We start from the raw sequence: 4,447 nt of genomic DNA, 5'->3' as shown, positions 1-4,447 counted from the left end.
AGAAATGATGGTGCATTCACTTTCAATAACATAAAATCTTGTGATTCTCACACTTGAAGAAATGAGATGCAGAACAGCATGGACTATGTTAGCTTCAAGAAATGAACTGCCATTTCATCTCTCTTAATTTGTGATATATAACTGAAATAGCACACAAAGAAAGCACTCAAAATTGGGGATGGAAAATCATGATGCTATACATAGGTAAATGAAAATACATAGGATAGAGAGCACACAAAATTGAGATTGTAAAACAATGATGCTACACAGGCATAGTGCAGAAAACTTATGTGGCGATATAGCAAGAAGATGAGGTAGAGATGTGGCCTCTAGGAAACATTGTTCCCAAAACAAATATTCACTAATGACATCTAGTCATTTGTTCACATGGTTATTTGAAGTCCTAGAAATGAAGTGGCATAAGTCCTACAAAACTTGCAACTCATTTGGCAAATGGAGGAATTTTTTCCTTTTTTGACCTCAAAGGAGAGGCATTCACCTCCATCCAATTGAGCTATAGGTTGATGCGAGAATTAACCTGCTCTGATCGTGAGGTTGATGTAGCACATATATCAAATTCAACAGAACATACAAAAATCATTAGAACATGAACACAATCACTACTATTAAGCATAACTCCATGTCATGTTAAAGGTAAGATTTGACCTTATAATTGAAGCATCTGTTTGCATACCCTGAGAGCATAGTTTAGCTTATTGGTGATAAAGTGTGTAGTTTACCAGAATCACATGTCTTGAGGCATCGGCGTACAAGAACAAATAAACATTCAAACACTCGGCATGGCAAATAAGATAAGCAAAACATGAAATTTGAGCTAGCCAGATGCAGCTACTCGAGAAATTATAATTCAAGAAAGATGAGAGCTTTCTCACTTACTAGTATTCTCACAAAAGAAATTCAACAATGTTAGGGGAGATTGAGGAGGTTTTTTGTTTTACGAGGGCTCCATAGATCTAATCCAGTAAGAAGATTAGATCTAGGAGGTACTTTGTACTTTGTATGCCTTGTAATGTCTTAACTAACCAGCACATATAACAACTGAAGGGTACTATTGTGACTTGGGATCTGTCCAAGAAGGCATGCTTCTCATTTTCTACTAAAATGCAACAGAAAGTTGCAAGAAACCTGAGAAACACGACCACCATGAGTGAAAAGCTTAGACAAATAAATTCTTGTAATCTTTTTAGGCAACAAATATTTGGGGCAATGAAATCTAGGTTGTAGTTGGTCGATTGACTCGGAACCCAAGATTGTTCATAATTCCAACACAAAACTAGCCACACTGCAACAAATGGAATGGAAAATCTGCTAATTTAGATTGAATGATTAAAGAAGACAAGCCATCTTGCACACAAAACAAGCTAATGTACAACACTTACATGCAAGATAATCTTCATACTTTTGGCTTCTGCATAGTCTCATTCCAGCAACATAGAAAGAAACTTCACGGCAAAGTGTTGCACCAGTCCCACAAAAGAAACCTCTGAAGCCATCTTGGGGAACAATACCTCTAAATTGAATGGATAATTCATGTAAGTGTTTATGATGGCACGGTTCTTCTAGGGAGGAAACATAGCCGGCATATATGAATGGGTAACTTAAAATAGAGTTCAACCCATCGATCGAACATAGAATAGAAAGCAAACTATGCATCTATGAGCTCTTGGGTCTATTTATGCTCATATGTATCAGAATTAAGGTTGTTTTGGTCAACTTTCCATCAGGGAATACTTTCCCTTCTTTTTTTAAAAAAATTGACATATTTCATTAATACTCAGAAAGCATTCGGGACAAGGAGTCCCAGCCTGCAGTACAAGGCTTAACATATATTGGCATGGGCATACCCGAAGCCAATTCAAAATACACCATATAGATATGACATAAAACATAAACTATTCCTTTCCTCTATTCACTAACATGCCTTCTTTGCATTATCCATTATATTTTCAAAAACTTTCGTTTGTACCCTTCTGCTGCACAGGATAAACCAAAAACAAGTACTTCCGAATGATTGATGAACTGATGATTATGAAAATATCAAACTCACACTCTGAGATTCTAAAGGTTTAGATCGAAAGACAACTCCAAGAAGATATAGCAAAGCTAGAATATCCGAGCATGAAAGCCTAAGCGAAAGAACAAATCTCTGAAGCCATGGTTGTTTGAACATTGAGTACTTCCGGATAACGACATGCAGATCGCAGTGCTATTTAAAAAATAACTTTCTTGGGTAGGCATTGAGGAAGTCTATCATCTAAAATCCTAGAACCCAGATCCTGAACCTACAAGAGAACTCTCAGATCAGTTGAGAACAGTACTACCATCTTCATAGACTTGACTGAACGCAGGTGACTATCCTAAGCAAAGAGGCGCTAAGTTCTCCAGCCTAAAATAGTCAACTGCCACCAAAGAGATAATCTCAAAAACTTAACCCCTAATATTGTCCTATTTACATTCTCCTCTCTTAATTCTTTTTCTCTATTTCTTTCTCTTCCTTATATATACTCTTTTCGTTTCTCCCTCCTCTTCTTCTATTTTATCTTTCCTCTCCTTTTCTCTCCCTCCCTCCTTTTTCCTTTTTTTTTTCGGGGTAGAAGGCCGTCATTTAGGGCTACTGCCCTCAGCCCCCTTTGTCTATTCCTTCTTCTCCTAGCAGATCTCCCTCCCTCTTTTAGATCTCTGATTGCCATAGACCAGAACAAATTCTTAGTAGCTTCAAAATCATCATCATAACTGATCCCAAAAACATCCCCTATTTCCAAGAAGCCATCCATTTCCTCAGAGGGAACAACTTTACTTTCTTCCAACTCCATATGCAGATCCACCAACTTTAAACCCTCTGTTTGGTCCTCCTCTTTGAAACCCGTCCGGGCCCGAACCTCCAAACTGACTTCCTGGTCAAGAGAGTCCCTAGATTCCTAGGATACAACTACTGAATTAGCCACCATTTTTTCCAATCTCTCAATCTCCGCTGCCTTAACTTCTTCCCAACGCTGACGATGGGCTCGACGCTCCTCTTCCAGCCTGCAGTACAAGGCTTAACATATATTGGCACGGGCATACCGGAAGCCAATTCAAAATACACCATATAGATATGACATAAAACATAACCTATTCCTTTCCTCTATTCACTAACATGCCTTCTTTGCATTATCCATTACATTTTCAAAAACTTTCGTTTGTACCCTTCTGAAACTGCACAGAATTCTGATAAACCAAAAACAAGTACTTCCGAACGATTGATGAACTGATGATTCTAAAAATATCAAACTCACACTCTGAGATTCTAAAGGTTTAGATCAAAAGACAACTCCAAGAAGATATAGCAAAGCTAGAATATCCGGACATGAAAGCCTAAGCGAAAGAACAAATCTCTGAAGCCATGGCTGTTTGAACACTGAGTACTTCCGGATAACGACATGCAGATTGCAGTGCTATTTAAAAAATAACTTTCTTGGGTAGTCATCGAGGAAGTCTATCATCTAAAATCCTAGAACCCAGATCCTAAACCTACAAGAGAACTCTCAGATCAGTTGAGAACTGTACTACCATCTTCATAGACTTGACTGAACGCAAGTGACTATCCTAAGCAAAGAGGCACTAAGTTCTCCAGCCTAAAATAGTCAACTGCCACCAAAGAGATAATCTCAAAAACTTAACCCCTAATATTGTCCTATCTACATTCTCCTCTCTTAATTCTTTTTCTCTATTTCTTTCTATTCCTTATATATACTCTTTTCCTTTCTCCCTCCTCTTCTTCTATTTTATCTTTCCTCTCCTTTTCTCTCCCTCCCTCCTTTTTCCTTTTTTTTCCAGGGCCGGAAGGCCTTCATTTAGGGCTACTGCCCTCAGCCCCCTTTGTCTCATCCTTCTTCTCCTAGCAGATCTCTCTTCGCTCTTTTAGATCTCAAATTGCCATAGAAATTCTTAGTGGCTTCAAGAACATCATCATAACCGATCCCGAAAACATCCCCTATTTCCAAGAAGTCGTCCATTTCCTCAGAGGGAACAACATTACTTTCTTCCAACTCCATACGCTGATCCACCAACTTTAAACCCTCTGTTTGGTGCTCCTCTTCCAAACCCATCCGAGCCCGAACCTCCAAACTGACTTCCTGGTCAAGAGAGTCCCTAGATTCCTGGGATACAACTACTGAATTAGCCACCATTTTTTCCAATCTCTCAATCTCCGCTGCCTTAACTTCTTCTCAACGCTGACGACGGGCTCGACGGTCCTCTTCCAAGACATCCTTAAAAATGAAAGTTTGTAGATTTTAACAAAGGCTTCCTTAGGATCAGTCGTCCCCGAGACTTTAAACGGACAATCCCTATTAGCCGAAGCTTCCTTTTGAATTGTTTCCATTGTCTCTTCCAGATACCCATGGAGATCTCCCTTGGTGTACGACACTCTTGTTCCGCCAACTTT

The sequence above is a fragment of the Tasmannia lanceolata genome, unplaced genomic scaffold (assembly GCF_043159265.1).
Source record: "Tasmannia lanceolata isolate RefF3 unplaced genomic scaffold, GAP_Taslan_0.1 ptg000018l, whole genome shotgun sequence".
In the NCBI taxonomy this organism is placed as follows: Eukaryota; Viridiplantae; Streptophyta; class Magnoliopsida; order Canellales; family Winteraceae; genus Tasmannia; species Tasmannia lanceolata.
This window is presented reverse-complemented; position numbering follows the sequence as displayed.